Raw genomic sequence first — 13,252 nt, 5'->3', positions numbered from 1 at the left:
GAAGCCATTTCTTGTCAGTGGTTCAATAAGTCAGTTACATCACCAAATTCTCCAAGCAATCATATAAGGCGGGTACTGTTATTACTGCGTTTTTTTGAGACAGGGAACCAAGGATCTGGGAGAGGCAAGAACTTAATTAAAGCCACAGAGTTAACAAGTAGCTGAGCTGGGATTTGAACTCTCACTGTTGGGCTCTGAAGCCAGATCTCTGAAGAGCACTGCCCTGAAGAGTGGAGCCTACGCTGGCATTTGACACAAGCATCTTCTCTCCCAGCTTCTCGGAGTAAACCCAGTGTGGGGAGCTCAGCACCTGCTGAGACATCGTACCGTATTTTCAGATGGCTGTTGAGGTAACAACTTACATTTTGAAAGGTTTTTATGTTAACACACACAACAGTCATTCAATTAGTATTTATGAGGTTGCTACCACTGCGCTGAGCACCTCCCAACCTCTCTGGGAGCCGGGCTCAGCAGGCAATTCTTTCTACTGTTTTCTGCATATGAGCAAACTGGGACACAGAAAGACTGTGACTTGCCTAAAGTCATACAGAGCTGGGAACACCACTGCCAAACATTTCTTGGGTGCTCAGTACATGTTAGGCTCTGTGCTAAGTGCTCTACATGGTCCTAGGGGGCTTGAGAATTCCTGCTGTTCTGTACTTCCCACTGCCCCAGCTGGCTTCCTCACACTCCACCTCCTGATCTCCGCTTTCCTGTGTGGAGTCGATGGTTCTCTGGCCACAGGGTTGATTTCCTGGCTTGAGGAGAGCCCTATAGCAGGTGGCTGGGAGACTTAGAAAAAAGCAGAGAATTTGGCTTCCTTCCCCAGCGCCAGCTCATCACACCTGCCAGTCTGCTGCTGTAGGAGAAGATGCTGGCAGTTCAAAGGATGGGTCCTTGATTAATATCTCATCCTCTATAAATAAGTGAATAAAGGCACGTTCTGCACGCACTGCTTCGCTGACTCCTTTGGGCCTTTTATTGCCCTCCACACCTTGTTACTCACTGGTCTTGGGACATCAGACTTTGAACTTCCAGCCAGACTCTGTCAAACTCCTTAGCTTGGCAGTGGTTACCTGCTTACCTCCCCACACCCAACCTAGGCTCCTGCTGACCTGTCTTCTCTCTGGATTCACCAGTGGCCTACACAGCCCAGCTTTCCTGGCAAGCCATCTGGACAAAGTGGCTAAGCACATTGGATTGTGTGGGTTCAAACCCCAACTCTGTCACCTCTTTGTGACCATGGGTAAGTTACTTGAATTCTACAATCCTTAGTTTCTTGATATATAGAATGGGGATGATGAAAATAGGGTGGATCCTGGAATTAACATCCTGGTTGGGGCTAAATAGGCAGTCACACAAGTGAGAATTTGTCCATGATGAGCAGTGTGATGAACAGTGATGAGAGTAATCAAGGAGGGCTTCCCTGAAGAGGTGACATTTGAGTGAAGACATTAATGATGAGAAAGAGCTGATTCAAGCAGCTGGCTCCAGGCAGAGAAGGAACAGGGAGTGTGTCTCTGTGGGGGGCCTGACGGGGGGGGGGGGGGGGGGGGGGGGGATGGTTGGAGGAGGTCTCTGGTGCTAGAGGGTGGGTGAGAAGGTTGCCAGGCCTCTCACAAGGGGCATATTAAGGGGTCTGAAAGTCTGTGTTAAGTTGTTAAAGCCCAAGGGTGAGAGAAAAGAGACGTTGGCAGGGGACTCAGAGGCTGTCACAAGGCTCGTATACAAGTCTCTGGGGGCTGGCGCCTTGAGCACCTTCCAGCCTCCTGGTCCAGTGAGAAGTGGAGAGGATGTAGCAGGTCCTGCATTCCTCACTGCAGATCCCCCATCTTCTCTCCCACTTTCCTAAAGCAAAACACTCTCTAGAAAGTGTCTGGTGTCAGCCAGGTTGTATGCGGGCTCTGCAAAGAAGGCAACACAAAGGGCACTGATTCGTTGTCCTGGACAATTATAGTGATGGAAATACTCCCACCATGGCTGATTCTGAGCTACCAGCATAACATGTGATTGTGGACTTGGGAAGTGATGCACATAGTCAGCTCTCATGAGTGGGTGTGTGCTGGCTTCCTCACCATTGCATTCACACCTGAGTAACGTCGACCAGCGTTTAGGAAGCACTTACTAGGTGTCAGGTGCAGTGGTAAGCACGTTATATGTACTAACTCACAACAACTCTGAGGCAGGAGCTGTTCATACTCTCATTCCACAGGTGAGAAATGCAGTCACGATAAGCTCACTAACTTGCCCAAGGCCATGCAGTTAGGCAGCAGAGAGGCTGAGATTAAACTGCAGTATAATTTATAGTACAGCGAACAAATCCTAAGTGTACCACACAGCGGATTTTTACGTATATAAAACCACATGTAACTAGATCACGATATAGAACATTTCCAGCCCCAGCTGGCTCTTTTATCACTCTTTTTTATACTCTCCCTCCAAGGTAACCACCATTCTGACTTTTATTACCATAGATTTGCTTGTTCTGTGCTTGAATTTTATGCAACTAGAATCATTCAGTACATAACATTTTGTGTGTTGGCTTCTTTCTTTTCAATGTCTTGTCTGGGAGATTCATCCATGTCGTAGCATGTTTCAGTAGTTTGTTCCTTTGAACTTCAGAAGTTTGCTCTTCCACAGTGTGAGTATACGCAGTGCATCTACCTGTTCTTCTGTGGATAGACTTTGGGCTTGTTTCCACATAGCACGTGTTCATAATCGCTAGGATTTACTGCCACTCAGGTGTGGGTGCACTCCTTGACTCTTCCTGTCTCTTCCTGTCTCTGGAGGATTTGCATCCTTAGCATGTGGGTTGAGTGGTATCACAGGATGTATTAGTTTCTGATTGTGGCTGCAACAAATACCCCAAACTTAGTGGCTTAATGTAATGCAGAGTTGTTACTTTACAGTTCTGGGGGGCAGGAGTCTAAAATACACTGGCAGGGCTTCGGTCCTTCTGGAGGCTGTAAAGGGACAACCCCTTGCCTTGCCTCTTCCAATTTCTCAAGGCTGCTTGGGTCCATTTCTGCTTCTGTCATCACATCTCCTTCCTTTACTCCGATCTTCCTGCCTTCCTCTCATGAGGAACCTTATGATTCCACGGGACCTATCCAGATAACCCAGGATAATCTCACCATCTCAAGGTCCTTAATCACATCTGCAAAGTCTTTTTCTGTGTATGCTGACATATCCGGAGGTTCTAGGGATTAGGACATGGACATTTTTGGGAGGACCATTATTCTACCTATAACACTGAACTATCTTGATGTAATGGAAGGAGCCTGGTGTGGGAATCACGGACCCAGAGTCCCAGTCTGAACCCTGTATTGACTTATTGTGGGAGCTTTCTGGGCTTTGGGCAGATATAAAAATGAAGGGCTGGGCCAAATGACACATCTCACAGGTGGCTCCCAGCGTCCACTGTCTATGACTCTGCACGTACACTTCAGGCCTGGGGCTCTATTCAACAGCCCTTTTTATCTACATGTGCCCTTTTCTTCCCACCCAGGGTAAAGGGAGCGGGTGCCTGCAGCAGACCCCCCACCGCCCCCTCCCTTCCCCTTCCTTCCTATCATATGGCCTCTGGGCCTTTCATCCACAGTGACTTTGAAACCCTGCTATTGATTTTCCTGTCACCTCAGGTCATACCCTCCCACCCTTCATCTTCCTTTAAGTGGAAGTTTGAAAACCCAATTGGGGTGGGGGGAAGATCACCCACTGATTTTAGGGGCTGGGCAGACAGAGCAGCTCTTCCAGGAGGCTGGGTGTGAAGTGCTCAGGAGGAAGTAGTAGAGACTTTAAATACTCCTTTCTGATGTGAGCTGACCTGTTCTTTCATTTGCAATTGATGGTGGTTCAAGCCGTGGGCTCCCAACTTTTACTGAAAAGAGAAAGAGGAAGACTAGATCATTTTCTTTTTTGCCAAATAGGAATCCTGCTTTGTTGAAAGTGAACCAGCAGCCTGTTAGGTCTCCGTATTTTCTACTAGCCAAGCAGCTGATCTTGCCTAGCTCCTCCTCCATCTATTCTCTCATTGATACAATCACTTGTTAGCATCTACTTTTTCTACTTTGTGTGGTAATTAGTGCATGTGCTTTGAAGTCAGATGGTCATTCATTCAGTAAATGTTTACTGGGCGCCAACTTTATGTTGTACACTTGGCCAAGCACTGGGGACAAAATGACTAGCAAAACAGATAAAGGGCCTCTCCCCAAGGAGCTTATACTGATGGAGGAGACAGAGGGTAACTGCATAATCCCACAAAATATGGAATTACAAATTGTGATAAATGCTATGAACAAAAAGTTGGGGAAGCTATGAAAGCTGATTACAAAAGGGCATGAGCTAGTTTAGGGGTTAGGAGAGGCCACACTGAGGAAAACCTTCTGAGCCAAGATTAACTGGGTGAAAGAATGAGTGTAATGGAGACAAAAGAATCTGCCCAGATAAAGCCCTGAGGCAGAGGAAGCTGGGTCAGTCTGAGGGCTTTGGAGGAGTGTAGAGGCTGAAGGGAGAGGAAAGGAGAAGTAACATATAATTGGGAAGTTTTGAATTTATTCATCTTGTAATAAAGTCTGTGAACAGGTTAACTTTTAGTGTCCTAATCCATAAAGTGGGTATAAAACTACCTTCCTTGCAGAGTGGCTTTGAGGATTCACTGAGATAAAATGTGCCCCAATATCTGGGCTAAGATAAAGTGCTTAGCCCAGAACTTGGTCTATTACAATCCTGGAATAAATGGCAGCAATTTTATGACTGTGCAAGGTGCACCATTGCTGGGAGCTGGGGGACAAAGATGAATCAGATTTGGTCCTTGCCTTCAAGCAGCTTCTAATATAGTTGAGGGGATCAGCAATAGCTAGTCTGCAAGTGTGTCCCAGCTTCGCCGACCATGCTCAGAGGGGAGCGCTGACTCCAGTGGGGAGTCGGGGAAGGCGGCTTGGAGGGGGAGGCATCTATATGCCCAGCATATAATTCTAGTCAGGTGGGAAAGCATGGAACATCTTTGCCTCCCTGGGAGCATCTGAGATGCAGAGAGAGAAACAGCTGCGTTCCCTGCTCTCCTGCTGAAGTGAAGGAATTCAGAGGTGCCACTTCTCTTATTAATCCAGCTGTGAGCATTTTTTAGACCGTCCTGAGCCCGGGAGGAACAAGGCGCAGAGTCTCCAAACAACATCGTTAAAATGCTTCCTAAGAAGAAACTCAAGCCGAGCAGGTGAGAAACTAGCAGCAGCACCAGCACTAAGCAACGTGAGCCCAGAATGAGGGGCGGGGAGTGGCTCCTGGCTAGCTCTGCGCCAGTAGATGGAGAAGCTCCCTCACCTAAGGGTCCTGGCTTTCTCACCTGTAAAATGAAATGATTGGCCTCGATGATGACATTCTGTGTTTCCAAAAGGAAACTATGTGAAATGGCTATGTTACTCCTTTGCTCAGATTTTGGGGACACTTTCTATCAAGAGCAAAGGAGAAAATGGAGGCAATTCCCCAGGTACTTTTGACCCCCTCTCAACACCTTTGCACATGTAAAATCCATTCAACTGCAGTCAAAGTGAGTTTGGGAGCCTAAAACATATCTGGTAAAGTAACTCACTCCCTCACCTCATTTTCCTAATCTAGCACTAGTATTGATATTCCTAAGCAACATATGACCACAGGCAAGTCACTTAACCTTTCCAAGTATCTGTTTCCCCTTCTTAAAATGCAGACCTGTGACAGAATCGTCTCTTTGTGTCCCCTCGGCTCTCATTTTCTCTTTTTGATTCATGGCTTTGATCCCTGTGCAGGTCACTTATCTCTAGCGACACGCGAGATGTGGAAAAAGCAACTCAGTGCGCTACCACCTCCCTGAACGTCAATGTCACGATCTGAATAAAGTCACGTATTTAAGGGTGTCTTTTGTAGACCAGCAGGATAGCTAAGTAGGTTATAAGCATGGGCTTTGAGGTAGGCAGGCTGGAATCAAATCTGGTTTCTGTCACTTAGTAGCTGTGTGGCCTTGAGCAAGTGCCAATCAATGTGAAGCATGTAGAATTCTATTTAGGCAGAAAAGCAAGAAGACTCAGTTTCCTTATCTATAAAATGGGAGTGAAGATAATGCCTATTGCTTAGAGTTGTTACGAGGATTAAATATGTAGTGCTTTCCAAGTTTCTATCTACAGGAGGACAAGATAGAGTTTCTCTGGTAAATGGGTAACTGATCTTAACCCTAGGGTTAGGGACACAGGAACAGTGGGAACTGAGGCCAAATAGAGACTATGTATTCTCTTTACATGGGGCGGTTTAACCCAGCTGACTGTAACACTGTAGGTCTCAGTGTTGCCAGATCTGATCTTTTTTTACCAAGAGGAACCAGAAACTTGCATTTTTATTTGAGATGGCCCAATACTGGCTCACATTTAGTTTTTTTAAACACTGTGCAAATAAGATATGGTTACAGCCAGGATGTGGCCCACAGTGTTTCAGTTTGTAACTTCCATTAAGTGCTCAATGAATGATGGGGAAAACCCTGGTCATCTAATTAAGTGCTCTCAACAACCCCATTTTACAGATATGGAGACTGAGGCCAAGGCCAAGATAACTGAAATGACTTCTCCAGTGTTGCCTGGCTTGATTATATTAGAGACAGGACTCTAAATCAGTTCTTCTGACTTCCAGTTTGGTGAACTTCTGCCAAGTCACAGGAATCCTTCTAGAAGCCTGGATGGTAAGCTGCCTGGGCAGCGATCCTTGCTTCTCCTTCCACTCCTTTCCTGCAGGGCTTACAGATAACAGTGGTTTGAGATGATGCACAGAACCTCTACCTACATGCTGCTCATATTATCCTCAGTCCAACGGTGACTCAAGTCAGGGCAAGGGTGGTTGAGGGCTTTCAGGCATGGGAGTTGTCTCAGCTGCTCCCTTCATTCCAAGCCTCCCATCTCTGCCTACTTTCCCTGAGATCAGATACAAAATGAGTTTTAGTTGTAATGTATCTTTTTAAAAAGGTTACAGGACAAAATAATCCTCAATACAATATAATAATAAAATATAATCTCCTTTGTGGTTATATCCTTGAGCGTTAGCAAATTTTAAGCTAAAAATGGATAGTTTTAATTTTAATAAAAACAAGATTAGCAAATGAAAATCTACTATAACTCTTATTAGAAAGAGCTAAAGCATTGCTACCTCTAATAGAGCTTTCAGGTGCCCTCCCCACGTTCCACATCACCTGGTGCATCTTCCCCTCTGGGGAGCCTGAGAGGTGTACCTACATTGCCTTTTGAAATCTTCCTCTTGGGCCCCAATTCTCAGCTTTCATTTCCTTCGCTTTAAATTCTAGTGCAAACCAGCTCAGCCCTCCCATCGGCATCCCCTGACTCTTGACAGGCTCTCTGCCCATCAGGAAGTCTGCTCTGCTCCATTCTAAGAACCTTGTTAGGGGTGACTGGGATGGGTACCATTGGCAAGTCGCTTCTGGAAACAAGTTTCCTACTTTGGCAGGAGATGGAGCAGGGACTCTCCCGCTGGGGGACTGGCGTGGCTTATCAGCCTTCATCTCAACTCTATGTTCTTGACTGGGGTTTTCATAATTTCTTTTCCCTCAGTTGCTTCCTCTGAAAGGTATTTGCATTTAAACAAGTGTTTACTCCCCCGCTGATTATTTTCCCCCTCTTTGATTCCCTTGCAAAAGCAGCCAGAGTTGCTGGCGTGTTGGTGTCTGGATGGGCTCCATGGCAACAGCTGGGAGTTGAATGGTGTGAACTTCACCTCTTCCCTTTCGCAGATATGGTTGGCAGAGTAGGCACATTTAGGAGAAATTTCGAGGAAGTGGAAACAGAACTCTTTGTCACCTCTGAGTCTCCTGGGCCTGCTTCAAAAACCTCTAGGTAGATTGCAATAAGTAGAATTTCTCAGAGAGGAGGAACCCCTGTAGGTGATACTTTAAAGCCAAGAGCACACGATTCTATCCAAGGAGAGTGGTATAAGGAGCAAAAAGAATAGGATTCCAGGGTCTCTCTGACACTGACCCATGGCATGACCTTGAGCAGACGGATGATCTCTGGTTAACTTGAGTGCTTTTGCATTTTGCTGAATCGGGGAGGTGAACTCCAGGACTTCTTCTGTGGGGGCTTAGCTCACCTTGCACTAACAGAGGGGTTTAGCATGTTAAACATACAAGCTTTGGTACAAAGCTGGGTCCCAAACCCAGATGCATCCCATACACACTTGTGACTTTAGACAAAGAACTTAACTGTTTGCAGCCCTAGCTTCTCCGTGGGGTAAAATGGGGTTGTAGTAGTTGAGACTGTTGTTCTCAATTCTTCACATCCTCAGATTTCCATGTGACCTTGCTGTGCACATTTGACTTGACTGCACATTTTCTCACTGTGCGGACTTGGCCATATGACTTGTTTGGGCCAATGGAATATTAAGGACTTGGTGTAAGCAGAGGTCATAAATATGGTTCCAGGGTTTGGTTTGGTTCCTATGACCTACCATGGAAAGAACATGAACTTTTTAGTGTCTGGTCTAAGGAGAATGAGGACACATGTGGAATAGACTGGGGATCATCATTAGCCCAGAGACTACCTATGGCGTGAAGCTGACCCCCTCCCAAACTGGCCTGCAGACCCATGAGCTAGAAAATGAAATGCTATTTGTTGTAAGTCATTGGGGGGTAGTTTGTTATGCAGCATTGTTGTGGCCATAGCTGACTAATACCAAGAAGCTACAACAGTGGGGATTAAATGACAATGTGCATATGTTACCTGGATATTGGTATCTCCCCGTGCCACTGCTTTATTCAGTCTGCACCAGCCCCCAGGTAGGACTCTGATGTTATGAATGCTACCTGCCCTGGATACCCACCCCACCCAAATCCAGTCAGTGACTTCAAGAAGCAACATCAATTTTACTAATATCTGGTCATCTCTCTCTATCTGCCCTCAAACCCAAAGTTCCCTCTGAGATACTCCTTATCACCTTTTTAATCCTCAGAGGATAAAAGAGCTTCAGCTTGCCCCCTCCGGTCTTGTGTCCTTGCCCTTTATTTATTTATTTATTTATTTATTTAACATTTTTTATTGAGTTATAATCATTTTACAACGTTGTGTCAAATTCCAGTGTAGAACACAATTTTTCAGTTATACATCTTGCCCATCATTTAATGTTGGCTTCAGGTACACCCAAGAGCAGCAGCAAGCGAGACTTCACATGTCAAGGTCCATCCCCTTAGATGGTGTAGCAGACACTGTCTTTGTTCCGCCCGTAGCCCTTGGGCACTCACTGTCCCAAATTGCCACTTCTTTTGCTTCTTCACTGGTACACTTGTGACTTTTTGTCTAAAGACCTTGCTCAGCTTGCATGTGGGCAGGACAGAAATGCCAGGAGGTGGACTTTGTCGGGTGGTAGACAGGACTTGGTGGATAGATCCCTCAGATTCTTCATTCTTTCGATGAGGCAACTCTGAGGCAGGTTCTACGCTGTCTCCCTAAGGTGCCTAGCAGATTTGAGCCTCACTTGTCCACAGCAGTCATTCTCTCAATCACACCCAGTGTTGACTTCTTTCCTTTCCCTGTCTTTCTTAATCCACTCCCTTATCATCACTTCCCAGGATTACCTCCAAATAAGCTATGTGCACCCTGATCTTTGTGTTAGGGTCTACTTCTGGAGGAACCCAACTTCCAACATTTGTATAAGTGTGTGCAAATGTATAGATGATATAAAGAGCGAGCAAATACTTCTTCTTGCTGTAATAGTTTTTCCTTCTCTTAGTGCAGTGCCAAGCAGACATTGAGTATTGCATAAACGGTGACCATGATGATAATGATGATGGTAACTCTCGTGAGAGTAATCTCTGTGCACTTTAGCTGGGGTGCACTTGGCATTGTACCCCAACGATCTTCTTGGTAGACCTTCATGCTTGCTGCTCAAACACCTGAACTCATGAATGTCTGTTTTATTTGCAGCCCTTGGTCTGACCTTAAGAACAATAATAATCCATAAGTTCTAAGGAGCATTTTAGAGTTTATAAAATAAGTTACAGTTCATTCATTCAACATTCATTTTTTTGAATTTTTAGTTTTAAAATGCCTACTATATGCCAGATATTGCTGGGAAAAATAGCAGAGATCAAGACTGGCAAAGCCTGTGCCCTCATGGTACTTGTGTTCTAGACAGGGAGATCCACACAATTTAACATTGAATTAATTCATTAATATTATAAACAAATATTTAAAATACATATTTTACAAGCAAATAATTAAAGCTTAATTAAACAGACTGTGGTAAGTGCTACATAGAAAATAGAATAGGATTGTATGATAGGGAGAGATGGGTGATCAGGGCCAGTGATTCTGCAGAGAGAATAGGTACCCAGGAGTTCAGGTGTTTAGCTGGAGTATGGAGAGGACATCTTTCATCTTGGAATCTTATAACAACCTTTCCAGGTACCTATTCTTACTTCTCTCACCCCTTCCCCTCCTTTTTTCCAGCAAGGAAACCATAGCTCAGAGAAATCAGGTGCCTGGCCCCATGTCACAGAAGAAGGAACTGTGACTTAAAACCAGTTGTTTGGCAGTTACCCAGAAGGCACAGTACAGCAGAAGACCTCAGATGAGAATGTCAGGAATCCAGATGACTGCCTCACCCCCCACCAATCCCTGACTCCCATGTTGGGGATATGATCATCTCTAAGCCAGTGTCACTGATGACCCCACACCCACATGCTCAGTGTTACCAGCCAATACACCCAGGAGGAGGAAGGCAGTCCTCACCAGTCCTTCCCAACCAGAGCCAGCTGGGTGCCTGGAGCAACACACACTGTCTGGTCCACTGTGTCAGCCAAAGATGCCAGCTGTCACCTGGCAGCCTTTGGATGATGCAGCAATTCAGGGAAGTGTCACTGCTAACTCAGTCACACATCCTGCTGCATGCGGCAGCCGCAGACCCACAGCATGAGCACTGAGGGAGGGCCTTCACTTCCAGACACTGTGCCAATGGTGGGCGGGGGAGCCAGGCAAGCTGGTTCCCGTCTACAGCCTAGCATACATGCTTTCCCAATCTTCGAGTTCTGAGCTCAGAACTTCATAGACACAACTTCTCTGAGTTTACCATATTTGAAGCTAATCAGTAGTGCCTTCTGTCTAAAATTTTCCTTATGAGGAAATAGACGCACAGTCCAGGCAATGGCGTGCTTGTACTCATTGCAGTTATGAGCTCTGGCTAGAACCTAGGGCCCTTCTAAGTCTTGGTCTTCAACCGAGTGCTGAGTATCTGCTATGTGCCAGGCACAGTGCTAGATGCCGGTAAGCTCACTTCTACCAAGCAAAAGAGAAATATGAACAGTTATGAGCGTTACCTTAGAAATGATGTGATAGGAATAGGTATGGTCACCTCTGGGGGACCCCCAAAGTGGTAAGCTACACTTCTCCAGTGTGGAGAGGGCAGGCGGGTAGGTGGGGTCTTGAGGGTCTAATACAAAGGTCATGCTTGAGCTTTCTCCTACTCTTTCCTATAAGATTTATTACCATTTTCCATGTGCTTAAACGCATTTTGTTAAAAGCAAAAAAAAAATCATTTATTTTTAGCTTCAGTTTTAAGATTATCATGAAGAAAGCATTATTATCAAAAGGTCCCCAAGCCTCTCTCTGTTTCAGTTTCTTGGGAAGACTAAATGAGTTAAAATATATACAATTAAAATTTAGACAGAATGGGGCCCTGCACTATATGCTATGATTCTTGTCTTCCATCCCAGAGGACACCATTAGCTGGAAATTGGGTATGAATAAGCCACGGCAGCAATTCAGACACCTGCAGTTTCCAAATTCTGCCCCTGGGAGCTGCAGGAGCCACATCTGGCCTCAGTGAGCTGGGGTCCATGGGTGCAGCCTATACCACAGCTCATCTGCAGCGCTGCTTGAGGATCGCTGTGGGATATCCTTTGGGTATATGAAGGTGATGTTTATTGTTTCTCAAAAGACAAACATGGCCTGTGGGTTTGTTATTGTTTACCACAGGCCAGCATTTGTCTCTTTGTTAAAACACACATACCAACAAAGTAACAAACAAAAAAGTCCAAATTGCAAAGCATCATGATTGAGAGACAAATCAGGAGACAGAGATAAACCATCACAGCCATTTTCAAAGCCTGCTGAACTTGGGACAGGGGTTTGGGGAGGTTCTGCACAGAAACGACACCCCAGTCAGGTCTTGGGTGTTCAGTTTTTTCTGGCATCACATGAGAGGGGCTGGCAAAGACTGGGATGGTTTAGTTGTGAGTGGAAGTTTGGATTTCAGAACAGAGCAGTAGCTGGGAACTTAGAGCCTAAATCTCCCTGTCAAGGAGGCTCTAGTGCATTAAAGACCCACCAAGAAACACCTGGGGTGAGAGGACCAGCAGCCAACTAGTCCAAGACATTGGGGTGGCCACATACAAGCCAATGTGTGAAACAAGCAGCATCTGTCTGGCACTCAGGATACAGAGTTCAGGTCCTCGCAGCCTGAGGGAGGGAGGAAGAAGCTCAGTGTCTGGGATATACCAAGGCAAAAGGAGTTCGAAGCTCAGTTTGGGGGCCCACCGGAGCACAGTAGACCCTGCGGCTGCTCTGTCCCTGTGCCTTCTAGGATTTCATTGTCCCTCCCCCTCCCCCAGGATTTTGTCCTCCAGGGGTGTCACCCTGCCTACAGCTACCTGGAAAAATCCTGTTAGGGACTTGCTAAATAAATCATGTCACTGCTCAAACACCTTCAGCAACTGCCCCAAACACACAGAATAGAGTCCAAATCCCAAACTCAGCAATCAAGGCAGCTTACCCTGACATGGCCCTTAAGTCTCACCACTTCTCTAAGCCTCGATTTCACCACAGCATACATGCTCACGATGCAGATGGACCTGCATTTACTGTCTCTGGGCCTTTGCTGATGCTATTTCCTCTGCTTGAAGGCCTTCCTGAGGGCTGCTCTTCCCTCATCCTAACCTTGCCATTCATCCAACAAGATTTTATTTGATCGGTGTGTTTATTATGGGGCAGATACTGTTCTGATACTGTTTGAAATGACCATAGGGGCAAATTTCAGGAAAAGTCATAAATTCTTCCCCTCCTTGAATCCATGCCCTCTTGCCTATAACTTTGAGTGCCCTCCCATCCTGACACTGGGCTCAGGACTGGTTTTGGCCAGTGGGATGTTAGCAGACATGATGCAAGCAGCGGCCTGGAAAGTGCTTGTACCCCTTTTGCTTCTCTTGGAAACCTTCTGCCTCTGTACATATGAG

At 45.9% G+C, this 13,252-nt stretch overlaps 1 long non-coding RNA gene across 1 annotated transcript; it reads right to left on the bottom strand.

Moving 5' to 3' along the window:
• Positions 1–2,442: 2,442 nt before the first annotated feature.
• Positions 2,443–6,932, bottom strand: LOC116662788. Its single transcript, XR_004318836.1, has 3 exons — positions 6,805–6,932; positions 3,827–3,880; positions 2,443–2,851 (listed from the first exon to the last, which is right to left on the bottom strand). It is a non-coding gene; the product is annotated as an uncharacterized LOC116662788 (long non-coding RNA).
• Between the last annotated feature and the right edge of the window lie 6,320 nt (positions 6,933–13,252).

Source organism: Camelus ferus, chromosome 3 (assembly GCF_009834535.1).
Source record: "Camelus ferus isolate YT-003-E chromosome 3, BCGSAC_Cfer_1.0, whole genome shotgun sequence".
Taxonomy (NCBI): Eukaryota; Metazoa; Chordata; class Mammalia; order Artiodactyla; family Camelidae; genus Camelus; species Camelus ferus.
Note: the sequence above shows the minus strand (reverse complement) of the source record. Positions and strands in the feature narration are given on the sequence as shown.